A 27,709-nucleotide genomic window follows, 5' to 3' on the forward strand; every position below is an offset into this window, starting at 1 on the left:
AAACCTTGGAAGGACACTGAGTGAGGCCTTGCCAGTGCTTTGAAGTGCAGGGCAGGCAGAGCTGTTTGGACGTGGTTTGACTCGAATGTTCTGCTAATGTGTGATTTCCAAAGTTCCTGCTTGTGGTTCTCCACCCAGAGAAAAAGAAGGCAGTGACAATGCACCCTCAGACTTTTTTTCTAAGAACACATAAGAAGTACATAATAATGAAGAGGAGTTGAAAATACTAAAAGTGCAAATTATTATCTCGAAAAGTTGTAGTCAAATGATTCTTATGAGTAAAGAAGTCAAGGGCAAAATTAGTTACTTATAATGTGAGGAAAGCACTGCTGAATGTTGTCCTGGTATATCTACAAATGGTTTAAGGTTCCAGTTTAGTACTTTGGGTGTAATTTTACAATATGTGGAAGAATATAGACTCCATTAGGAAGAAGTACTTGTCTCAGGCAGGAAATCTTCCTCTGGTGTTTGACTAAAAAAATGGGAAAAATAGACAAGTAACAGCTCAAATTTTGTTATATTATTTAGTGAAGAGCACTTCTGTAACGAAGAGCCATTTGTAAGTATGACTGTATGGAACTTTTATGTTCCATAAATTTTATAATAAATTTTATGTTATATTATGTTAACTTTTATTGAAAGTGAAAATTTCACAACTGACCCGCAATTTTAAACTGCTGCAACAGTGAGAAGAAACACAGGCTTGTCCCAGGCTTTGTAATGTCCAGTGTGCTGGAAATGGACTGGATTGCTTTGTTTCCATTCTTTCTAAGCCCATACAGCTCTCACCTTTGAGATCTGTGTTGGAAGCAGGTTTGTCCCCAGTTCAGTTTCCAGTCAGGATTGTTTGTCTTCTATTCCTTGGTAAATGGGAGACTTTGCTGGCTGCTTGCACATGTCCCTCCCGCCCCCAGGACAGCTGTGGCCCGACATTCTCTGAAAGATTAAACACATCTTTTCCTTTGGGCCCCCCTTTTACTCACTCAGGGTTTATAGTTCACCTCTTAGAAAGATGTGATAGTTGAAGTAGACAAGCACAGGGTGCTTGATTTCATAAATCAATGATTCTTTCTATTACCTGGTGTGTATCATACAGATGAGAAAATACTGACACTTCCCTTCCTCAGTTTTGAATGTTGTTTTGGGCACACTGTGCATTCTGTGCCACCCAGCTCTGTACAGAACTTTTCTAGATCATGTTGCTTACCTGCCTGTGTCACAATTTTGCAGCCAGTTCCCTTCTCCTTTGACCCACAGTTAGCCAAGCACTGCTCACTGTTCCTTTTCCATGCACAAGTTTTGTGCCTCTCTGGGATTCATGACCTTTCCCAAATGCTTTAGTTTTTGAGGTCCAGTTGTTTCATTTTGGGGGGAAATTCTGTAGCTTCAAACCCTGTTTTGCAGGAAGAGTTTGGCTGAATTGATTGCTGTCTGGCTCAGACACCCCATTGTCCTTTTCTTCTCCCTGTGCACTGGGAGCTGCCAGGGTGGGCTGTTTTCCACAGACCCATGTCTGAGACATATGTGACTCAGCCCTGACAGCATATGACTGATTTCACATCCCCTGAGGTATTTAATGATGCAGCAGTTTCAGAACCACAGCCAGGATTCCTGCTTTGTACACAGATAGATTTCCCACATCGTCACCGATGCTTTTTCAAAGGTATTTTCTCAAGCTGTACTGGTGGCATTCTGCATTTCACACAAGAGTTACTCACCTGCCTGCTTCTTATGTGTAGAGTATGTAAGAGGTGTTAGAGTGGAATAAAATAAGAAAAGTGAGAATTATCACACCACATCACTTCTAAGTATAAAGGTTAGTTACAAAGCCAGCAGCTCTTTTATCCAAACCTCAAGGTATAAAATCACAGAGTCACGGAAAGAAGAATCTCACATTGATTGTGAATCAGAAACATGAGCAAACCCAATAGACACATAGAAGGCTTGAGGCTTGGAAGCATAATTGTGGCTTTTGTCATCCTGAAGCCACAACTTTTTTTCCCCTGCTCTAGTTTCAAAGAGAATAATGGCATCATCTGATGTTTTTGACTTGCACACAGTAAACTTTCTGCAAAGGCATTGGAGCAGTGTCAGTTCTGCTTGGTTCTGGGCTGCCTTTAGTGTGCAGTTGGCATGTCTAACGCGGGATTCCAGATGGGAATGGTCATCTTGATCCTGGCTTGATTAACCTCTCTGTTATACCAGTTCAGGGGAGTCATCTGGCAGAAGATGATTTCCTTTTTTGTAAGGATAACATTTTGCTGCACTCCCTGAGCTCAGTGAAAAAGGTGAGGAGGGTCCTTCTGGCCAGGAACTTGTCAGGAGATGCAGGTTCAAGGGAAGGGAATGAGGTTGTGTGACTGCAGTCAAGAGAAGCCCTTTATGCCAGCACCTGTGATTGTGTTCCATTAGCTCCATCATCCCCTCTTCTCTGTCATGTTGAGCATTTTCAAATTAAACTGCTTTCCTTAGATTTTTCCAGACTAACGTACCTACAAATTTATTAGCTAAAACTCATAGTGTCAAAAACTCTTTAGAAATCGAATGAGCTTTCAGAAGGAAGAATTACTAAGAGGCAGTTTTAAGTGTAAGAATTTTATATCAGTGTACATTTTATTGTATCTCCTTGGAATCTCGTAACACTAAATATGTTTCTTGCATACGAAGACTATAACTGAGAGTGAGAGAAATTTTAAGCTTCAGATTGTGTGGGATGAATGTTCTGTCTCTGGATCAACTGTCTACAAATTCTAAACAAATATTCCAAGAGGTTGTGTTGCTGTACCCAATATCCACGTGCAATATTCTGAGATTTAGCTTGGCTAATTCTGAATACCATAACAATCCTTAAAAACAAACAACCAAACCAAACCAACAAAAAACCCAAACTCCAAAGGAATAACAACTTAACAAAGATGAAGTTTATTTTCTTGTAGAAGGATTTATGATAATAATACAGTAACTATTAAAAAGAAGATACCATAGAACAGAGATTTTTTTGTAAATCCAGTGTAAACATGGTAAACTTTTTTTAAATAATTTATTTTTAAATTAAACTAGAGTGTTCTGTATTATCCTCATTGGAAAAAAAAAAAAGCTCTGGCAACTTTATTCTTTGAAATGCTGGAATGACCCAAAGGCTTGGAATTGAGATTTGATGTTGGCAGGAAAGTGGCCTGCCCCTTGAGCATGTGCTTTTTGTTATTTCTGAGAAAAATCTACATATTTAACCAGGTTTTAACCCTTTTGGGCATAACTCCTGGTATGATCTCTGCTTGCTAGATTTAAACAGTAAAATCTTTGATAACTGCATTCCCTAGTTATTTCCATAACCTCTGTCCCCATGAAGTGTGTGCTGTGAGCTCCACAGAGCTGCTGGGTGTGCTCTGGCCCCTCTGTCCCCATGAAGTGTGTGCTGTGAGCTCCACAGAGCTGCTGGGTGTGCTCTGGCCCCTCTGTCCCCATGAAGTGTGTGCTGTGAGCTCCACAGAGCTGCTGGGTGTGCTCTGGCCCCTTGGAGGTCTCACTGCAGGTCCCTTTCAGTGCAGACCTGGGGGCACAGTGAATCTGGGAGTCTGCCACTGCTGTAGAAAGGGATTCAGCTGAACCCAACTGGCTCAGGAAGGCAGTCCCATTTGCTGGGGCTTGAGGATGGTAAAAAATTAGTAAAAGAAGTAACATCTTAAAACTATCACAGCTGTTACTGAAGTGTTTGAGCACAGCTGGGGAGCCCAGGTAGGGGGATTTCTTGGCACCTTGGTTAAAGACTTCCCTGCCTCGGTCTGTGCTGGAGCTCCCCTGGCAGTGCCTGTCCCAGAACAGAACCAGAGAAGTGTTGGCTCTGTGATCACTGCAGGTCATGGCTCTGTGTGTTAAAATTTAACTTTTGTTAAGTTTCCCTTGCTCAGCAGGGAACTGTAGGAGTTTTCCCCCCCCTCCAGTTTTCATTCTGAGGAATTAGCTTAAGAAAGTTATGAACCTAAATTGTAGATGTGGCTAGCATGGAAAGGTAGTGTGCAAAAGGGTGGCACTATTTGGTGGTACCAGTAATGGTTACAGAGCATTTCCAGTTACTCAGCCTTGTCACCTGCTATTAAGAGAGACATGACAGTTCTGTCTGGTTATGGTGGTTTAAAGAAATGATTCTGTTGAAAGGACTTTGCAAATCTGCTGAGTTGCAAATGTTCTGAACTGGCTTTGTCTCTGTAAGTTAGAGATTTTTCTTTACAGTATCAGCTTCATGTGTGAACAACTTAATATGAGTGACTGGTAGCTGTATAAATGAACTATTTTCAAGGATTTAGCATTAATTTTGCTCTCTGTAATTCCTCACACTCCCTGTAGTAGTTACTAGATAAGTACAAAATGTAATGACTTTGTCATTTACAATATCTGTAAGAATCCAGCTGTTTGAAAAAAAATATTTTGTTAAGAAGTAACTCACTGGGAACATCAGTTTAATGTTGACCTTTCTCAGGCCTTAATCATCTTTAATAATTAAGATTTTGGGTGACTAATTTTTATGATTGCTCTGTTTAAATATCAGGTTCCCGACTGCACTATGACTAAGCAGCCTGGGTGCAGAAAGAGTTCAGCATTCATACAAAACTAGACTGGGGATTAAATCTTGAGCAGCAAAACTCCAGTCATCTCCTGAGCACACACAAATGCACATATAAAGCTACATATGTAACTTGTAAAGGGGAATCAACAAGTAAAAATCACCTCTCACCTTGTGCTCTCTCCAGTGTGTGTTACGTAACAGATAAAATTAATGCCAATAACTGTTAGAACCACTGAGTACACAATCTTTGTTTTACTTACAGTTTGCACAGAAGTGCATATATGTGTCAAGTGCCACAAAGGAGTGAATAAGGCCCCAAAAATTTCTGCCTATTGACTCCAGATGCTTTTTATTTTATGCTTTCATTTTTATTGACAGAAACATAATATTTAGAATTAAATAATCCACATGTAAACAATTATTTTATATTGATTAGGGTTGTCTCCTGAGCCTATTGAATCTTTGCAAAGCTTATGCAATAGAAAAATATTCTCTGTAAGTCAACTACTATTTTTCTTACAGATGATTCATGCTGAGTGTGACAAAGTGGCAGAGGTACCTCTGGGATTCCAGCAAGCTCCTCAGTGTTGTGGTTATCTGCTAAAAACTCTCTCCAGTTGTGCTAAAAAGTTTCTCAGTTCCTATCAGTCTCAGGAAAATACTATTTTTCTAGTAATTCAAAATACTTTGGATAACTGACTTTCTGATAAGCCAGGGTCAGAATTAAACTCCAGTGAGTTTGCTGCATCCTTTGCATCCTGCAGCTTCCAATACCTATTGAATCCACTCCTTTTTGTAAAACATCTTTTCAGTAAACAGTGTATTTCCTGAGAGGACCAGATGATTTATAAGTTAAAAATATGAAATGACTAATACATAGCATGTTATGTAAATTTACAGTTTGTAATTTATATCAGTTGACCTGTATGGGCAATCTGTTAGAAAATTGTGACTAAATAGACAGAAAAGAAAGGGTGGAGGGGTTTCTGTGCTTTTGATTTTGTATTTTCTTTCTAAATGTTCCATTTAGTGAGTAATTATTCCACGTCCCCTCTACTCCACAACATAAATATTCTAACAGCTTGATATATACTCCAGTAAGAAGCTAAGCAGGTTTTCTGGATGTTACTGGTTGTTTATGGTAGTAAGGAACACAGCTGTATTTTAAATATGCAGAAAATATAAAGCAGAATTTCTCAGTTTAGTGGAAAAAGAAATAAATAGACAATCCCATGCATTGCTATCATAAAGCATGATTTATAAGTGAATAAAAAAAGTGTAAATGTTGAATTCCACTCTTTAAATTTTCCCTTGCAGAATGAGGTGTTTTCTTTTTTTGCATGAGAGGGAATAAAAGTGCATGAATTTAAAAAAAAAAAAAAGAAAAAAAGAAAAAATATATAGTTATTACATAGAGCAATTCCTGAGAGAGACCACAGTCTGAGCAGCTTGAGATTTTAGCCAGCTGAATTTCATTGAGAACTTGGAGAATGAGAGAAATGGCAGTTACAACATAATTTATCTTGATAACCAGAGAGAGACTCTCTTACCACATTCCCATAGTGCAAATATTTGTGTGACTGTGTTTTCTGGGTTCTTTCTTTGCCTAATCAAAATCTTTGACAGCTTTCCTGTATGCCTTTCTAATGTGCATTTCTTCTGGGCTTTTTCTAGACAGGTATTGAAGAACACGAAAGAAAAGCACAAAGGTTTTATTTCTCCTGTTTTATTTCCAGGGCTCCTCCTTGCCTTTACCTGCTGGGTTAGAAATGAGCACACTGTGAGATAATACAAATAAAGCCACAGCACATACAAAGGGTTTCAGAGAGCAGAGCTCCTAACAGAGGGGCATTATTTTGTACAAGTGATTTGGGAATATGGAAGAGGAATGAAAAGTCTTGGTTTAAACTTCTGAAGTTACTCAGGATTTTGTGGAGTGTTGAATCCAAATGTTTGATATGAAATTGTTCAAATCTAAAAGCTAGTTAAGGGACTTTGCAAAGGTGTGTCATTCTGTCAGTGATCAAATGTACAGAAGAATATATCTGATGTCAAAATGGATGAAAATTCATAATGGATATATCTGAGTTTCATAGGGCTTTCAAGAAATGAGAAAAATCAAAAACCTGGGTATGTGTGGGTTTGAATTTAACTTAAAATATGAAAATAATTTCAAGATTAAAAAAGAATCTTTGAACAGCTGTGGTGTGTCAAGGGCTTGAGTGGATAAAGGGGAAATAAGCCAACAGCAACTGAATATTTGTAAGGACTTAAAATATTATATAAATAACAGTGCCATGTCACAGAGCACAGCAGGGATGTGAGGGGCAGGTTTGGACAGTGGTCTGTGGTGGGGTTCCAGTGGAGCTCTTTCCCACAGTGTTGTGGCCCCTGGCCAGGGCAGTTGTCCTGAGTCCCCTCCTGAGGCTCAGCCAGCCCTGGAAGTGCTGCCTGGGGAGGGACACGGCTGGTCCTGGTCACAACTGCTGCTGGCACAGACCCGGGACACCTTGGAGCACAGTGTGCACACAGGAGCCATTTAAATGCTATTTATTCTCAAGAGACAAAATACTATTATAAATTCTCACTAGTAGAGAAAAAGTGCTGTGCTGGAGGCTTTTCCTCAAGCTTCTCAGGAAATACTTGGTGCTTATTTTAGCACTGAGAGGCCAACAATCATAAAACTGTGTTTTACCAAGAGGCAAGGCAGGGAAGGTAGTCAGTGTCACAAATTATCTTCTTATCAGATTCAGGTTTGCTGTCCCACAGAGCTTTTCTGAACTCCACATTTGCAAACTCCATTATAGCAATCAAAAATTCTGTTTTAGCAATCTGGAATTTGTCCCCTTCGCTTGTGAAGCCAAATGAGAAGGAATTCTCTGTATATTTCCAGTTACAACAGAACTTTTTTTTTTACAGAAGTCTTTAGAATTCTTTTAGAATTTCCTTTCTTTTGAATACTTTTTTTAGGAAATTTAGTGGATTTGTCTTTCAGGAGGGGGGCATCTTTCTTTAATTCCTACTAATATAATTGTATCAAATATAATATACTTTCAAAATAATAATGAAATGTTAGAATGGAGTAGAGAGATAGTGACAATAACAGATTGAAAAACTGTAATGCTAAAATTGTATAAGAGGCCTACTCATTATTTACAGTCAGTTTGATGTTATCAGAGATTCTCAATGCAGAAACTGTAGCAGGAAACCCAGAGCTGATTTTTACAGAACTATCTTATACATTCCTTACAATACAGTTCCCAGATATTATGAAGAACCAAAAGGGAAAAAAGAGAAAAGAAAAATGTGTTGCTGTTTGGTGGGGTTTTTTTGTTCCTTTTTTGTTTTGTTTTGGTTTGGGGGTTTTTGAGGGTGTTTTGGTTTTTTTGTTTTGGGTTTTTTTTCATGAAAGGGTGGAACTTTCCTTTCAAAAAGATGAAATGCATAATAATAATAATAATAAAATAGCAGACTTGTTGAGGCAAACACATTGAAGTCATTCAGAAAAATAACTGCATGACATCATGGGAGAAAGATAGAACCAAAAAAGGACAAGTTTTGTAGGCCAAATAGCTTCTATTCATCCCCAAAGAATTTGTCCTACACACACAAGGATGGGGAGAAAGAAAGAAAGAAATAAAACCTTCATCCTTGGAAACTCACAAAACACAAATATGTTGTCCCAGATAGAAAAGGTCAAAAAAGTAAAAAAATAAAATAAAGCCATGACTCTAATCAGGAATGCTCACTGAGAAATACTGACTTGTGCTTAAAAAAGCAGAGCTGAAAGTTCCTCCCAGTAATCCAAAGAACTTGTGAATCACTGTATGCTCTTGTTATCTTACATTTTCAGCAAACTAGTATTTGCATATAAAAGGATGATTTTTGACACATTTTTCTATCTTGATTGCTCAGAGCTGCAGGAGGAGTTTTCCACCCTTACGAATTCAGCAAGGTGATTCCCAGGCACTTGCTTGGCACTGGGAAATGTCAGAGGCACGAGCTGCTCCCCAGGCTGATCTGTGCCCTAGAGCTTGTCCTGCTCTGAGGCACATAATGGTGGTGTCTGCACTGACCCACCTAGTTCAGGAGGAAATGAAGCATTTGGGTTCAGAAGGCTTCCAGGACCAAAGCACTACATAATCTCAGGTCTTATGCCCCTTGACATATCCAGGCTACTTTGAAATAAATGCTCTGCTGAATACAATGAGGAAATCCTGCTCTTCTCCCACAGCCCTCTTTTATCTGCCCTGTTTCTTTACCTGTCCTATTATTATTTTGTGGCTTTCTGTATTTCAAGGGCATCTCTCTCTGGACAGAGATCTGCTACCTGCCCCTCTGTTGCCTCTACAGTGTCTAGTGATGGCCAGTTGTCATTCCTCCTGTTGATAGCAATTTTCACATCATGTAGTTCAATCCCCTATCTTTATTAGAAATCTTATTTGTCCTTGAACGTGCGCAATATTCATAAAAATGAATTTATTATCAAATTAACATATAAAAGTCCTTGAAACTGGTATTTTTGAAGATGTTGTTAAACTTCTGAGCTATGTTAGTCACAGCATTCTCCTTTTATCAAACAGAATGAAGGAGCTGCTCTTGTTGAGAAGAAAAGAGAACAACGAAGAAAAAGGTGTCAGAAGTTTACAAAAGCAGGAAGGTAATATCAATAGGGAACTGGCTGTGTTATCTGAAGGGTGAAAAGGAACTGGTTTAAATGGATACACTGGACAACATTAGGATAGTTTGGTACCTTTCAGTGCACATATATAAATAATTAGATTTATTTTCCCGAATCAATTCAGCGGTGCCTTCAGAAGGTGATTGCAGGTTAAAACAGCATTATTGTCACACAGGAATGTGATTTCCAGAATAACACCTAAGGCTTCACAGGTATACTGGTGATTAAGAGCAGACTTGCTGACTTCCTGGCATACAGACTTTGGTAAGTTTTATTGATAAAATAATGACATAGAGTATTTGAGACACTTTTAGCTTTGTGATTTAAAACCAAACAACGGTAGTCCTAAAGCTCTAAAACACTAGAAAGGAAGTACCATTTTTAAAGAAATTCACTTAGGTTATGAAATTTACTCTTTGAGACCATGCAGAGCTTTAAGGTCTGCAGAGCAGCAGAACAAATGAGACTGAAAATGGACCATAATGATGAGCAGTGCCATTTGAATGTTTTACAGTCCCAATATGAGGAGTAATGTGAGATTTCTAAACTTCTGGGCACAAGCTTTGCACTGTGGAAACATGGTATTGTTGTTACCAATACTTTTGGCTCCTTTTATTTATATGCATGTGTGCATTTAAAATCACAGTTGTACTGTGGTGTATATATATATATCATAGGCACTTCATGTGTGTACTCCTAAGGAAAAGTTTAAATGTCAAGGGACATTTCTTACTTGTGAAGAATGTGAGTCAAACCTTTCCAGCAATTTTTTTGGTAAGACAAGGTACATCCTTCATGTGACTGTTGGAGGGAGGTGAAGTGAGATTACCTTACACACATTCAGGTGAAAGCTACATTTAGCTGGAAACTTGAAGAGTAAATGTTAGTTTAAAATAATTTTTTTTTTGCTACCATTAGGCTTACAAAAAGTTCCTGTAGTAGCAATGTTGTTGCCATGATAGTCTCCAGTGCTGCATATGTGCTACACAGTACAAATTGGCCTGCTGCCTGTAGGCTTACATTTGGTATGCAGCTGTCTGTAGTTCTGAAGGATTAGTTTTAGGGAATTTCCAATTAAAAAAACCAAACCACATTAATTTCAGAGCTATGAGTTGTGTGTATTCAAATATCGGTCTCTGACGGACCAGTTCCCTGGTAATTTCTGTGACCAGAGCCTGTTCTTCTGATCCTTGCTCAAGAGAGTTTTTATCTCTTCTCTAACAATGTTCTCACCCCACCTTTTAAAAAATTGGCTATTTAGTCTCAGTTAGTTACTCAAGAGGCCCTCAAGAGTCAATCCCCACGCAGTGAATGGGCACCTTTTTTTTCCCCTCAAGTAGTCACTTCCAGGAGGCAGCTTTTCTGCCTTCCATCTCTTTCCCCAGATTGTACAGACAGTGTAGATTTAGAGAAACAATATTTTTTGCATATCTATGGAAAATTAACCCCCCGAATCATGATAGAAATGCTGCTTCTTGTTTTCTTACGCTGATAGAAAGCACTGAGAAAGTCTTCCAATGAGTATTTTCTGAAGGCAGAGTCCTCATTAGGACTCTGAAATAGGCTTATGTGATAGCAACTAAAAAAAGAAAGACTTTTTCTTTTGCACTGTCCAGAATGAATTCCACATCCTTGTTTCTGTAATTCACTCTAAAAATGTAATTGAATGACCCTGCAGATTGACTTAGTAAATTGTCATCTAAATGCATTGAGCAAAGAAGTGTTTACTGTAACAGTCCAGAAATCTTTATAAATGTAATAGTTAATCCCTTACAATTCAGGTCCAAAAATTACTTTCTCATAATTGAGCCATATTCATCTTTCTACACAAATGAAATGCATTTGTCATATTTAGCAGGAGATCTAGAGAGAAAAACACAGCTTTCTATCTCAATCTTCAGTAAGAAAAAAGGCAGTTGTAGTGGGGCATTAAAAAAAAAAAGAATCATGACAATTATTTTTTCATTTAGGTACAAAGAAACCCCACACCACAAAGGTATTCAAGGTCTGTATTAAGGAATAACTTTCAAAAACTTATGTTTTGGATTCTTTCAATTGCCATCACTTTAGAGAGTGATTACCAAAATGAGAAAATGATACACGGAGAATAAATAGAAGAACATTCAGCGTTTCATTTTTTGGCATCATTAGTACATTTTAGATGGCATGTCCTTGTTAAAATCAGAGCAGGCCATTGGAATTTGGATTAAATTATATGTTTTATTTCTTCCAACAGAGAGAAATTAAAACAAATCCTGTGTAAGCTGGTTTGAGTTGAGCATTTCGCAACCGATGTGGTTAAGTAAGTACTGAACTAACCTATACACTGTGTGTCAAATCTTTTCTTATAAACTAATGCTTCTGAGTATATAAAAAGCACTTCTTACTGTTATGTTCCAAATGGCCTGTGTGGTAATACATAAACATCCATAGAGAAAAACCACTTTTAGTTTCAATGGCTTGTAGATTGAAGTTAAAAAGAAATCCAAAACTCCCTGCAACAAGCAATTAATTTTAAGCCATAAGACTAATAAAACAATGGCAAGTATGCAGCCTGCCTCACAGAAAGATGATTTAATGTCCCTACTGCTCTAAAAAATACAGTTTCACCTGTTGCAAAGCTTGTCTGAAATCCATGTATTTTTGAATTATCAAAATATACCTTGGTATAAAAAGCTCAAGGTTTTTGTTTTTTTTTAAAGTCACGTGCAGCTATAAAGGCTTTGCTTCTGTCCATTGGAATATAAATAACAGTTTTCATAACTCATGTGACAATGTTATTGTAATGGATTTTAGGCAGGAACTGGTTGTGTTTTCTTTTTTTAAACCTTTTGAGGATTAGCAGTAGGAACAGCAAATTTTTAATAATAATACCATTAATAACACATTTTTTAATAACATGGAAGATTTTAAAATGTTTAGTAACAGGATAATAAGAACTTGAATGTTGTGGAGGATGGTCAAAAAGGAAGGAGACAGTGGAACACAAAACTGCTACAGAAATTAATCTGATGGAGCTGTAAAGGATAGTCGTGCGTGTTAAAGACAATATAAGGTCAAGAAGAAAAATGGAGAAACAAATCCATTTTAAAAGCACTTAATCAAATTAAATGTCTTTTGCTGTTACAAACTGCGAAGGACAGGTGAACTTTCCTGTGACTTAACTGCAAATATTACTTTTATTCAGGGATCCAACTCACTTCTCTTTCACTAAGTGTAAAAATAAAAAAATTGTAGAATAAACTAAGAAAAATAATTTGCAGTCATCCAGAAAATAAGCAGGAGGTGAGTAACAGGATGGATTTGTGAACAGCAAACCATGGTAAGCAAGTCTGATTTCCCTCTACAACAGGGGAGCTGCTTTTCTGAATGAGGGGTAGGCAGTTGTATATTTTAATTTTAATAAGGCTTTTGAAAAATGTCTCAACATTCTTATAAACTATCTAGGGAAATGCAATCTAGGTCATACATTAAGGGCTGTATGCCAGATTGAATTTCCCCCTCCAAATTATGTGATTAAGAACATTGTGCAAGTTGTGAGATGTCACATCTCACACGAGATGCTTCTTACTGGTACCACGTCGCCTCTGAGAAAGGCGGTGGCTGCTCACACACATCCCTGCCCGTGTGCTGGCATTCCTGTTGTCAGGGACAGCACGGGGAAAGAGGCAGAAATGTAGGAGGAGAGTGCTGAAACAAGCTCAAAGAGGCTGAGCTGTTCCTCCCAGCCAGCTTTATTAGCTCTCCTGATGACAACTGCAAACACAATATTTATGGAATGCGGTCTCCTTTGAACAGGTACAGTACAACTCTGCACCTGCCTTCTGGCCTTCCTTGCAGGAAATTTGTGCATAGTCTTTTGTGTTACTCTTGCTGTAGATTTAGTGGTGGTTGAAAATACTCAAAAATTATGGTCAACTTGGTGGGACTTTACAAAGGGGTCTTGTACATATATTTTTTCTGGTTTGGTGTCTTGAATGCTAGAATTGAATGTTAGAACGTAATTACTAAAGAATCACAAGACACAGAGGAGCTCCCGGTTTGCACAAAATGTGGTTGATTAGGTCATGAGACACAGTACTATGGAAACCTCTTTCCACTTGGTCCATAGCAAGTGGAAGTGCTCAGCAGTGAAAATGTAAAGAGCTGCATATGGAGTCACTGCTGACAGCTTGAGAAACAACAGGTGATAATGAATCAGCACCAACAGCTAACTGCTCATTCTCTGCTTGACTGTCAGAACAGCAAAGCTTGGCTTAGAAGTACAAGAATTAATTAGCTGATGTCAGGAATAGAAGCAATGATGGTTAATGTGCCACCTGGGCGTATTCATGTCCACTGAAGGCAGTGGATGGTGCTGATATCATCACCAATAGAGAGCAGGACAGAACCAGCAGCAAACTAAGAGTGACCTGGCTTTACTTCTGAGTTTGTTTTGGAGGTAGATGAGGAGCAGAGTTCTCTGTCTGCTGAACAACTCTGATCTGTTACTCATCAACTAAACGAGCCAAAACAGAGTTAAAACAAAGCAACTCACCACCTCCAAATGGAGTGTGGGTGTCAGCTCTGCTCAGCTATTCGCTCCAGAGTGAACCTGTCAGCCTGCACGTCCTGACAGTCCTATCGCTGCACGGGGAAGGGGATCAAAGGAAAACGTACTGAGAACAACACAGATGAAGTCTTCTGGAGTCCTCAACTCCGAGCATTTCTTGCATGTGAGAACAAGAAAAGAATCTTTGTGTAAAGTTGAAAAATACTTCCATTGCACTGAGGAGGAAGTGTTCTTCTGTTAACAGCCCTTCATTCAGTGATTCACAGACCGCGTCTCATCCCACAGACTTTAGGTGCTGCTTTGTACCTTTTGAGTGCAGTCATCTTAGGGTCCTGTGTCATCATCAGAAAGTTACTTTCAGAGTGAGTTACTTTACAGGACTCAACCTTCCTAAAGTCTGAGTTGCCTCTGGAAGCAGCTCTCTTTGTGGCTTGGAATCACTCCTCAGCTGGAGCTGATGTGATCTCAGTGAGAGGTGCTCTTGACAGGTATAGGATACCTCTGGCACAAAAGGCTTCTCAGCTTATCTCCACACAAATGCAACAGCTGTATTTCCCCTCAAGTCCCTCCTGTCCCAGAGCTACAGCAATGAACAGGTGTGAAGGGATTGTGACAAAAGTGTGTCACGAGCAGAATGTTCTCAGCTCTGGCTATGCTGTGCCAGTAGATAAACTTCTGTCCAGCACAAGAATGAAAGACTGTGTTTGGCCAGATCTACAGCAGACAGACCCTTGGTCCATGGGATCAGTTTGGGGTATGATTGGAAGTGTGGAACTTAACAGAGTACATTTTGCTTCACTGACATGAACAGAGTCAGTGAATGACTAACATGAGCACTGGTCATGAACAACAAACAGACTGGCCCAGACATGCTGACTGGTCATCTTTGGGGACTATCTGTGATGCTTTTTTTTAGCTTTTTTTTTGTTTTTTACATTTTGACTACCAAGTATACACATGCTCTCCTCAATCAGCTTTCTGAGGTCTTCCTTCCTAATCATCATTCCAGCCACTGCTGAGATAATTAACAACAATGAACAGTAAAACTGGAAATAGTGGAGCTTGATAATCATTAATATTATTCCTCTGAACTCTGTTTATTTTTTTCCCTGGATTCTTTGTAGAATTAGTCTAAGTGGTGGCATACAAGAGATAATTTTAGTAAATTACAGCAAAGCAATTAGAGGATGAGTTTAATTTACAAGCAGACATTTTTTACTGCTATTTTCTGGGCTGCTTCGTATCAAATAAAATGTTTGGTTTCTTAATTATAGGTAATAAGAAAAAGATTGGAGAAACTAATGACCAAACCAAAACATGTTTCATATTTGATCATTTAGATACAGAGACAAATTAAATTCCCTCTCATATTACAAAAATTACATTAAAACTGCTCTTACTTACAGTAGCTCTTAGTTCCAGAAACGCTGTATCTTTAAAAAGAAAGTTCAGTAAAGTGGCTTAAAGTTACATGAGGTGTCGTTTAAACAGCAGAGCTCACACCGAGTGTGGCAAAGTGTCCAGGGATGCGAAGGACCTTTCAAGGAAGTTGGACTGCATTGATTTGTTGAGCTCTGAATCTAAGGATGAGCTGACTGCAGTTCAGAGAAGCAGTGAGACTTTACAGGGATGCTTTTACTTGGAATGGTTTGGTAGGAGTGTGCTTAGGATCATAGAGAAAGAGTAAAGGAGCTGTGGAGTTAAGGGGAAACTCAGGTGTCCTCCATTGGGATTCCGAATTTCCTCTGCTGAATATTTGGAACTGTCTTGGAAACAAGGGCTTTCTCACATGTTTAGTAGGTGATCCAGACATTTCTTGATGCAATAAAGCTGCGATCCTGTGCTATCTGCTCCAGGTGGACCTGTTTCAGCAGGAGGCTTGGGCTACATGATCTCCAGAGGTCCCTTCCAAGCCCAGTTGTTATGAGATTCTGTGTGACTGATGTCTGAGAGGGCCTGTCCTGCCCAGCCCAGCCAGCCACAGAGCAAGGGATGATTCAGCCAAGAAAAGCCAACATTTCTTTAACACATCAGATGTCAAAGTAGGAATGGAGAAAAGCTGTGCAAAGTAAAATAAACCGTTAGCAGAAGACCCCAGAGGACTACAGTGGAAGTAAAGAGAATATAGTCAGCCTTCAGGAAATCTTGGTTAAACAACATTGGGCTGAACGAGACAAACTGTGGCAGCAGTGTACTGGTGTGATCTGATTTAGTGACAGACTTATCTACAAACATATTGCCTAGCATGGGTAATTGTAATGACTTAAACATTAAAAATCCTAGCTAGAAATTACTACAAGACACTACAATTAATAACTCCCTTTTTAAAAATGTTGATAAAAGAACAGGAGGCAGTGAGACTGCTGTTTTTACAGGACATTAAAGGATGGCTATTAAAACTTTTTGCCCTTCACATTAGTATTTTGAATTATGCAAATTATAGTTCTGTGCTTCCCTCCAAAGGTCTGTAGGCAATAAGATTTCTCCTTCCAAATGTTAACTTTTTTTTCTTTAAAGAATGTGTGTACATGATTAAACCAAGCTCGCCCTTCTACCTACTTTTTAGAGAAGCAGCATCTTTCTATTGGTGTATTATAGGAATGAAGCTCCCTCCCCCTTCACAGGAGATGGCACAATTCAGAAGTTGTTTCAGAACATACTCAGTTTAATTACAGGATCAGTGAACACAGCAACGTTTTCTTGGCAACAGGTAGAAAAGCTGGCAGTTGCTCAGTTTCTCTGGAGCTGTTTCTTGGCATTACATCGCTGCATTAGAAACTTGGATTTCATTTCTTACTTTGTTTCTCTGTTCCCCTGCTTCATTTCCTCTTTATCAGTTTTTTTTCTAGTGGTACATAAAAATAACATGCTGCATTCTTTGTTCTGAAGAAAGAATAAACTCAGTTGCTTTTTGAATTCATAAACAGTGATGGGATGTGGTAAGAATCCTGTGCATATACATATGCAGCATCTCATAATAAATAAGGGAGCTAAATGAAGACCATGCACAGCTTGGAGAAGTGTAGAATGTTAAACTGATATAATTATCATTGCTGAACTTATATATTAAAATGCATTACATGCATAAGAAAAAAAATCAGTTGGGTTTCTCGTGTAAAACTACTGGTACAGGAGGCAAGAGAAACCCCTCAGGGTAGAAAGAGAGAACAGCCAACAGTACTTGTGACTTATGTTGGTGTTTAATCACTGCAGCCTTGCTGCCTTATTGAGTGCCCCATGAAGTTCATTTCTATTGATCACTGCATACACTAAGTTGAATTTAATACTTGGAAGTAGATATAATATATTAATAGCAGTATTTTCAGAGAAAATATATTGTTCCCCTTCCCTTGTCCCTTTGAGAGACTAAACAAAACAAGCAACAGAAGTAACTGCTGACTGAGGAGAATGATGATGTAAGTCCTGTGTATCTTCACTTGACAGAAGAGCATAATTTTCCAAATTTTGCAATTCAGATTGCTAGGTTTTTAATACTTTAATGTAGTCATACATAGAGAATATGAAGAATTAATTAACAATCTGCACTGGATCCCTGATGGAGCTCTCTGGGTAAAAATGTGCTTAATAATATCTGAGAGAACTTTCAGGAAATTATTTGTATATCTGTCTAGCACTCAAAATCATCTCACTTTTGCTATATTCTTACCTTTATTTTTATCATCATTCCTTTTAAAGCCATCTGAAAAGCGTCTTAATAATAATTTGCTTTTCACAAATAAAAAATTGTATTTTTGCTCAGATACATCATTATTTTTGTGTTTGTACACCATATGGAAGACACAAACAGACAGATTCTTCTTAGGAGCATGCCATGCCTGTACTCTGGCCTTAAAATTTTAGTTCGTTTTTGTAACTCTGTGCAAACTCAGTTCATCCAAAAGAAAAAACAACATTGGAAATAGTTTTTTTTCTGTCATCTTTTCCACTTATTTATGCCATTGTACGACAGTAACTGAATGTGGCCCCCACTAATTGACATCATGTATCTCATCACTTCTGGTCACAGTTTCTCATTCTACAGTTTCTGCTGTAGGGTTGGAAGGAGTACCCAGATAAAGTAACTTTTTTGAAGTTTTTTTGTCTTAGGAAGTAAATTTGCCACATTGCTGAAGTAAAATATTTAATTTCTATTTTGAGGTCTGCAAATCAGAATGTAGGGCAATGCTTTATTTGGTTAAGATGTTATGCTGTGTTTTGTTGAATTCAGACCTTTAGAGTTGGGTTTTTTTCTTCTATGAATTGTGAAGCAGGCACATTTGTACCCTTCCATAAAAACAAAATATTTTCAGAGGCAATGAGGAACAGGACAAAAAGAGTTAACAATCAAACAGTACAGCTTCTGGAGAACTTTATACTTCTCCTCTAAACATTCATCACAGCAGTAGCCTAAAATTTTAGTTTAAATTTTTGCATGATTTTGTAAAACTTTTCAGTATTTTTCAGCAAGTCTGGAAAGGATACATTAAGGTTTTTTCCAAAAGTGTTGACTATCTATGTCTAGCTCTCACTTAAGTGGCTTGAGCTTATCTCTAACAAATGATGGGTTTTTAAGACGGGGATGGCATCGCTCTCTACCCATACATTCGAGATTTTCTGCACAATTTCTGTATACTGTACTGTCAGAAAAACAATAGAACTAGAGAATGTTTCTGTGTCTGCAGAGACACCTTTACTCCAGAGAAAGATTCTCTTTATCTGATAAAGTACATAGGAAATATTAAATTCAATGCTCAGCACCCTGTGTCTTCAAATAGCTTATTGAATCAGGTTGGTATTACTTAGAGTCATTTCCTGAACTTGGGTGCTAAATTATGCAAGTCCTTGGAAGCAAGACCCATGTTCAGCTACTCACTTGCTCAAGTGTGTCACTAAATCATGCCTCAAAAAAGGGCTGTACTGAACCTTTATGATATTTTGTGTATATTTTAAATTTGTAAATATCTAAATACAGTACCGGAATTTGATTTTGAAGGATTTGTTATGCCACTGGTTTTAGTTCTCTTTGAGAACTCATTCTTTGGAGCACTCAAAGAGGGGTTTCCTATTTAATGCCACTTTTAGTGGTATTCTTCTCAAATTTGTCAGCTTTGGAAATAATATGAAAGCCATGTCTTGGATTTGCTCCTTTCATCTTGTTTCTTCTTTTCCTCTTGACTGCATTCTTATATTACAGTTTATATGATGATGAATGTGAGAGTAACGCCTGGTGATTTTGACTCACTTTGGATGAGAAGTATGAAAGTAACCACCAGTGAGTTTGACTCACTTTTGATTTCCTTTCAGGGCTTTTTGCTTTTATTTTCAGGCTTAATCACTATTATTGTAAAAATATTTGTTGTCTCCACAGAAGTTCCCCGATGATTTTGACTGTGCCTTGGGCGTGTCGTGTAATGGACCCACACATACACATGATTAATTAACTGCCAGTTAAGTACAGAACTTATTTTCTCCAAATATAAAATATAGTTCTATCCTGCCACGCTGTGCCACACTTAAAAGACTCTTTGAGGAATTTACTCAATCTTTATTTAGATGTGTTAATCCTGGTAAAAATGCAAAAATATTTTTGGTAGCTAAGCTTAATGAGGTAATAATTACTCATTCTTGTTTAACTTCTGCTAGATTTAGTATCTAAATTTGGGACACGAATATAAAATCTTTCCTGTGCCCACATTTCCAGTTTTAAAGTACTTAGAAGAATCCAGACTTATTCCAGCAATTTTCTGTACTATAAATCCAGAATGAATATTCTGTTTCCACTTTCAAGTGTTAAAAAATAATTTCTTTTTTTCTTTCTAAGGTCTTTATCTTATTTATTTCTAACAGAATACTCATTTAATCACATGGCATTTGTGATGACTTCTTAGTAGTGTGTACTGTTGCAGAGGTTCTAAGTTTGCAGAGTAGAGGCTTACTCTTAGTCTGGTTCTCTTACAATTTTCTATATTAAATATGAGAAAAAAGCTCTTTCTGAACTGAAATCATGGGCATTATTTATAACTTAATTTAGATCCGTGTAATGTAGAAAGTAAGCAAATTTGTTTCCAGTTTTTCACATTGATAATTTTCAGTCTGTTTTCTATTTTTCATAATCTTTTTAATGTGTTGTCTTCCATTAGCTGAGTTGTATTATTGCCATTCACAACATCAAGCCACATGAGAGTGAGAAATAGAGGACGGAAAGGAAAAGTAAGAATAAACAACTTATAGTCTTAATAATTCTTAATCAGCTACTGCTTTTGATACTTTAAACATGGTGATAATTAATGTGGAAAGCTCTGGAAGCCTTGGTAAGCTCGCTTGATCATCTGAAGAATGCCGGGACTTATTAGGGAAAGTTCATGATTCATACTCAAGGATTAAGCCAAGAGAATCTTGTGACCTAAGCAGCCTGGCTCTCCAGTGGTAAAAATGGGATTTTCTTATCTTACACAAAATAATAATTGAGACAGAGAGCAGGGATGGAAGCAGACAGTATACATTGATTTAAGAGTGAGCAATACTTGGTGTGGAGAGAAATTGCCTTTTTGGCAAATTGTTGGTATCATGATGGAAATATAAAGTTAAACTATAGTACATGAAGTGTTCCATAGGGATGAATCAGAGCATTCTTGAGGCACAGTAAAGATGAGAATTGTAACATGAAATGGGAGGGTCTTTTATGTTCAATGGCTGAGTTATCCTTAAAAAATGTTTAGTCATTTGCCTGATATTGGGAAATTGCTCTTCCCGATCACTGAAACCCAAACACACGAACATGTATCACAGCACAGTGACACAGTCAGCACTCAAAGCTCCTGGGTGCAAGATTTGGGTGATGACATGAAATTTAAACTTATTTCTAATAGTAAACATTGACTTGACAGAGTCAGTCAGCTTCAATTTCCACTACTGAGTTAATAATTTGACTTTTGATTTGTGTGTTTGGAATCCTGAAAAAAAGGCCTTTGAAATATGAGCAATGAAGGATGTGCTGGGTAAGGGAGCATTGCAAACCATCTCCATGAGACAGCCACATAAACAAATGCTAATCCCTTTGCTGAACTCATTGACATAAACCATCTTGGTCATATTTAGATGCCTTGCCACCTCTGTCCTTCTCTCTTCCTTTTTTTTAGTGCTCCATCTTACTGGAAGGGAAAATGAAAATACAAAAGCCAACCATCATTGCTGTTTAATTGGAATCTGATTCCCAAGTATGAGAGAAATAAAACACTGCTGGTTTGGTGTAACTCCCATCTTTTCATATTGTTTTCATTCCCTTTTAAGAATGGATTAATATCAGCAGGCAAAAATGTAATCATTGTATGCATCTGATGATCCTGTTGGCTTCTTTAAAAGTCATGCCATCATCTTCCTCAGCCTCCACAGTGCAGAAATCCCTGGCAGGCACTGAGGGAAGTGTCAGTGGTGGCCTTTGTGGGAACTGCTTAGGTGGGGGCAGAGCAAACTCCCTCCTGTGCAATCTTTGTGTGGCACAAATCAGTCACAAGGAATGATGGTGTAAGGGCCACACTCATTCTAATAACATCAGGGGTTTGGATTGAGTTCTCTGGAGCAAATCAGACATTTAAAGCTTTTTGCAAAGAGATCATTTGTAGGAAAAATTTCCCATCATTACACTCCTGTGCTCAGTTGCAGCATCTCCAATTCATGTTTATTCAGACCTGCCTTTGCTATCCTTGAGTTACAGTTGAAATAAAACAGATTATACAGTGGGAAAGTATAATCCATAGCAGTACATACAGTAAATTCCATTAGTACTATAAATTATATCTTTGCTATTATTAGCTAAAGATGCCTCATTTATTAGCATTTATTCGTATAATCAGTGTATGTAAGACAGGGTACCTGCCCCAGAGAAAAGTGGGCCCTAGAACATTTGTGAGGATTATACAGTCCTTCAAAAATCTGTGGTTTGTATTGGAAAAATATTCTATGTTTTCTACTCATATCAGAGTTATATTCAGTGTGAACACTTAAAGCTCATATACATAATCCTGGCATTTGTATGGGCATGAATTATCTCCACTTTCAATACAGCTTTGAATAGCAGAATAGAATATTTTACCCATTAGAAAAGCAATAAGCAAAAAAAGGATTATGAAAAAATTTAGGTATTTTAATTTTCCCATAAACATTGCAAAACAATAGCCAAATATATTTATTTTCTGCTGAGTAAAAAGAATTTAAAATCCTCAGTTCTACACAGCATTGTATCCAGGCAGCTCCATTCCTCTGTGGAGTTCCACCAATTGAATTTATTCAATTCAGATTACAGATCTGCTTGCAAAAGTGCACTTTGCACAGGGAAGGATATTGCATTTATATATCATAAATAAAAACTACTTCTACAGTGTTATTTAGACTTAGGATTTAGATTTTGGAGCCAAAGCCACCTCTATACTTACAGCAAGACTTTGGCTCTGTGTAGTGAATACCACCCATGGATATGGAAAGCAATGAACACAGGCTTACAGACCAGGAATAATGCCAGATAAGATGAAACTACTTTAAATATTAGATGTAAGGAACATATTTTTAAAAATAATCACAGAATTCTATCACCTGAAAAAGAAAAACAGTTTTATTTAAAGTAAATATAATTGAAAGTCTTGCTGTGACATGGACTGTGTGTTCTCTGACACAAAAGTTCTCACAGTAGAAGACCGACCAAAAGACAAACTCTGGAATATTGACAAGAGCTCTATAAAAATGCAATAAAATTCAAGTTTATGAGTTTTTATATAGCTTCAAAGAGAAATTGTTTATCAATGCTGAAGTTCCATAAGCAAGTAAAATTGGTTTTCTTTCAAAAAATAAAGTAAAATGAAGGCATAATGTAATATTTAGGAATATTTACATAGCCAAAAATACATAAATGTAGTACCTTACATTTATTTTGACATTCAGGTTCAATACTCAGGATTTAATATCTGAAGATATGAGATTTAACATATGTTACTGTAATAGACCCATGTGTGTTTTCAATTATCTACATACAGTCAGCACAAAACATATTTTCAAATACGAGATTATTTTTCTTCTGATTTTGCACGCCTCGATTTTGAAATGTATTTTTGAATATTTTGAACATTCCCAACTCCCTGATGAGAGCTGGACTGGATACTTCCCCAGGAGCGGGGTCTTTTTACACTCCAGGGTAACAGAGAGTAAAGGCTTCAGTATGACTGGGGAAGGGGGAAGGGAGAAGTACAGTGGAAGATGATTTTGGTCAAATATTTCTTTTCCAAACATAATATTCTTCAATATAGCTTGTAAGTAGAACATGAAATCGATTGCTATAAACCCCTAAAAGTTATATATTGGAATAGTTACCTTAAGTCATTTTATTCTCTGCCCCTTTATGAATGATGCCACTATGCATACCTCAAAATTACAAAGAATTTCTTCGTAACAGGAAATGGGCTGAACAACTCAGCTTTATAAATACCTGGAAAATAGAGATTACTGTAAAAATAATGCTGCACTGTGATGAGTTTTTACTTGCAGCTTTTATTTTGATGACCTTTAAAAATTTCATGTAAGTAACTGAAACTCGGTCTTTATCAACGTTTTAGGACTGTGGTGTATGGAATCTGTGAATTCCACCAGTGCCCTTAAACTCCACAAACCGAGTGAGGTTCCAGAGTACCCTGCAGCAAACCTGGATCAGAGAACAGCTATTTGCTGAATCTTTCCTAAATGTAAGTAACTTGGGCATTTTTGTCACAGAAGTATTTTATTTGAACAACCTCATTGTGATGTGTCTTAATGAGGAGATATCTGTTTTTCCCAACTATCAGCCATTTGCAGATTGACCTAATCCAGGTTTACAAAGTTCTGACACAGAGGCTGAAATGCATTTTTTCATCTGGAGCAAACTTCATTGCTAACTAAATCAAACCTTCCCACGAACAGAATAGAGAGCAGATACAATAATATCACATCCATAAGTATTTCACTAAAAGCTGACAGAGAAATAACAATGATAATTAAAATCATATGGTTATAAAAAAGAGTAAAAATATTTTCAAAGTAAAAATATTTTTCAGTAAAATATTTTCAGAGTAAAAATATTTTTCCACAGTGAAATTATCTCAGAAAATTCTTATAATGCTGATTTTCTTTTAAATGTGAGAGAGATTTCTGCAGTATTTATATACTCCTACGCATGATTAATGGTGTCAGTGCTGTCTTTTTTATTAACATGTCTTTCCTACATATATATGGCATTAGAAGATTAATAGTCAAATGAAGGCTGCAGTCAAATGAAGTGCAGAGAGCACCACGAAGGCTTCTCCTTGTATTTTAAACAAGACTTTTGCATTTTAGGGCAGACTCTTCACCTAAGGGCAGAGTTTGCCTTTCAGGCAAAAGCCTCTGTAAATTGTGATTTGTTCATGCTGGTAAAGACTCGAGGAATTCTGATGGAATTGTATGTAAGTATTTGTTTTGGTGAATAAGTGGTTATCACTTATTCAAGTGAAGGCAGTGAACATTTTGCCAGAAAACTTTAATCCAAGCATTAAAAGACCTTTTTAATGTCAAACAGTAGCAAAGTAAACCAAGTTGTTTTCTGTCACTAACCATTAGTGATTCCCTTAGGTCACTGTTTAAGGTGGCTGGACTGAAAATGTACTTTTTACATTATTCACCACAGTCAAGCAGTTGCTTTAAGGATAAACCTCATGCTACAGGTAAAAATCCATGCTACAGCTGGGAGTGAGAGTTACATTATTAATGGGCACATGTGAAGAGTGTAAATATTCGGTGAAAATATGTATTTGTGTCATTGAAACATGGAATCAAGTATTTGTCCTGCACAGTGTGAAATAACACACAACCCAAAAGTTCTGAAGGAAAAAGTGTAGTTTTCCTGGATGATTTCTGGATTATGCAGGTCATTTCATAGCATGCTGCAGCTCAAAGCAAGTACCTGAAATATGTCTCTGGGATAACACGTCACAACAGCTTTTTCATTTGGTCCAACTACTGAAATGAGGTAAAAATAGTTTTCCAGTTATCAGGCAACGTGCTTTTTTATAAGGGAGTCAGCAGGACATCCCCAGTCTCATTTTTGCCTCTTGTGGCAGCCCCAGCCCAGACACTGGTGGGAGTGAAGGGCCAGGCAGATCTGCAGATTTACAGACACACAGCTGGGTGACACTTCCCCCCACACAGACACATCCTCGCGGCAGTGGCAGCTCCCCACGCAGCCAAGGAGCCTGTTTACATGTGCAATTAAGCATATGGCTTAGGGGTAATTTGTGGAGCCCTCTCCTCCTAAACCAACAGGAGTATTCCAGAGGAATGAGTACAAAGAAATTGCCAGTAGTAATATCTAGAAGGTCATCATCCTTATTTATTCAGTGTGTTAATCCAGCTCTCAGAGTCTGTTCCAGAGAGAATCTCCTCTGGGACCAGCACCAGCCGTTTTTATGGAGCAGCATTTACAGGCTCCAATGTTTAACCACTCTGCATTTAATAAGAGAGGGAACTTCCCTTGTTCAGCACAGTTGTACGATTTGGGATCTGTATTTCATGAATGTAGCAAAAACTTTTCATTTTGGTAAATAATTTGGCATGTAAATATTAGCATGGATAATTCCTTAATTTCCATACTAGTTTATCACACTTTAGACTAACTAATGCTCCAAATTCCAGATGAATCAGGGTCAAAAATCTCTCAAGTTTCACGTTATTACCTGTCAATTGAACTATTTGCTGTGTTGAAATGAAACCAAAATCAGCTCAGGCATATTGAATGTGTTAAAGGGAATTTGGTCTGGGGTTCCAGTTGATTTAAAAGCAAAACCTATTCCAATCAAGATTCTTTTCCATAGATTAAGGTTTGGTTTTGAATAATTCACACTGACCTATGTAACACTCATAGTTTATAGAAGTGATTTATTGGGTAAAATACAGAAATAGGGACTCAGAATAAAACGTTCCATCAGAAGAACATTTTGCTGTGTTCCATTAGAAACAAAATGGTCTTTTACAAATGTATTTGCTTGAAGATATTCTAAACTTATGGTTGTGCAGATCAGTTTCTTCTTTTCCAAATGGGTCTATGCCTTGTGGAGATGTCAGCTAATAAAGATACTTATTTCTGCAGTCTTTGATTTTCAGCAGGGCTTCTATAAATAAGGAAATTCAATAGTTTCATTGTAACCTCATACTGCAGGGGTTTTTACAACACAGTGTTTCATGTACAGTCTTGTGCTCTCTAAAGTTTTATCAATATGATGATAATGACAAAAAATATTACTGCCTGTAATTTTAAGTAGACAATTACTAAGTAAAACTGTTTTGTCATTTAGACTTTATCTTTGATCATGTTGCTTCTCTGTGAGAAGTTGCTTCATTTTTTATATTAGCCTGGTCTAGTGCAATTTAGAATGTGTTTATAGGTGGAAGTTATTACTGCATGAGAAATACTTGACTTTTTCTATATTCATGCTTAATTTTATTTTGTCATTTAGAATATCTGTAGGTTGCATGACTAGACTTGGCACTTTATAAAGTGGTGTCATAAATAGAATAGGCAGCTACAGTGAGACAATATTAGAATAGTCCTATTTTCCATTATTTCTTCTGATCTTGTATGTAAGAAAAATAATGTGCTGGCTTTTCATTTCTTAATCCTTTAAGGAACATAGTGAATTTAAAGATAGTTAATCTCTCTTTACTTTGGGTGTCTAAAACTTAGGTACAGTGATGAACAAGATGACTGAGGAGTACCCTATTATCAGTGAAGAGAAATGGGTGCTGTCAAAGAGTTAGTCATCCTCTCATATGACAAGAATTGGAGATAGTTAGGACTCAAAGAGGAATTTGCTGAGTTTTGAAAGATTCTACTCTGAATCTGGACTTATTCTGCAAAACCAGACCATCATCTTTAGGGAGGTTACGCTGTTAAATCATCCTGGAGCCATTAAAAGTGGATTTTATAGAAAAGGGGTATTTCCTTCACATCCACTAAAGCAAACCATATGTGTGTGTATCTGTGTAGCTATAAATATACACAGGTAATGGTTGGATCTTGCTCCTTAAATGATCATTTGTTGCAGTGAGGCAGAACCTGGTACAATACGTTTCCTGTATTCTGAAATGTTTGGTCATTATTTCAATCACTCAAATTTAGGCCCTGGCTGAGAACAATCAATATGGCTGTAAATCTAAAAATTAAGTAGAAATAGATATTGCACCCATAGGAGTACAGATAATGTTATACAATGTATGATAATGTTCCCATATTATCAAAAATTGTTTAATCAAGATTTTTTAAAATTGTAACATTTTTTACTTCAGTAAGAACTAAATTAGCCTTGATAGGAATTCTTTCTATTACTCTACTCAGTTTATACTTTTCTGTGAAGAACTTATCATTCAGCTGTGTAGTACTTTTTTTTCCATAGAGGAAGACTATATTCTTCAATTCCATTCATCTTTACATGCCATTTGCTGCTTTACTAGGATTAACAAGGCGTTCCAAGTATTTTAACAGGAAAGTAATGCATTCACAAAAATTCTCATTAAAGTCTTTATCTTCAAGTTACAAAAGACTGCACTTTTTAATGATTAAAAACTGCATACTGAAGCAGCACATACTTAGAGAATTATTCTGATAGTACTTTTGTTACATAGGTTTTGGAAGATCCCTTTCTTTGCTACCACATTCTTGTGTCTTGGAGCTCTTTTATTATGGTAATAAAGACTGGATTCTTACTTAGGGATATAATCTGTGGCTATCAATGACTAACTAACACATCTCTTCTGTTATTAAAACAATTCCAGTGTGGAAAAGTTCAGTTTTAAATGTAGAGGATCAAATTATATTTGAGGCGAGTAAGGCTACAAGCACAACTAACTAGCACCTTTCCAA

The 27,709-nt window shown here is 37.3% G+C and overlaps 1 long non-coding RNA gene across 2 annotated transcripts in view; it reads left to right on the forward strand.

The window, feature by feature from the left end:
• Positions 1 to 27,709, forward strand: part of LOC113982704 — a 49,695-nt gene that overhangs the window by 9,692 nt on the left and 12,294 nt on the right. The window contains exons 1-5 of one of the 2 annotated variants that reach the window (XR_005566754.1): positions 7,959 to 8,713; positions 9,148 to 9,224; positions 11,482 to 11,547; positions 19,166 to 20,007; positions 23,400 to 23,525. This is a non-coding gene — a long non-coding RNA (uncharacterized LOC113982704). Of the gene's footprint in view, positions 1 to 7,958; positions 8,714 to 9,147; positions 9,225 to 11,481; positions 11,548 to 19,165; positions 20,008 to 23,399; positions 23,526 to 27,709 lie in introns of those variants that run through there. The other variant, XR_005566753.1, reaches the window with a different exon arrangement.

Source organism: Pipra filicauda, unplaced genomic scaffold (genome assembly GCF_003945595.2).
Source record: "Pipra filicauda isolate LSUMZ 115617 unplaced genomic scaffold, ASM394559v2 scaffold127_size2900866_pilon, whole genome shotgun sequence".
NCBI lineage: Eukaryota > Metazoa > Chordata > Aves > Passeriformes > Pipridae > Pipra > Pipra filicauda.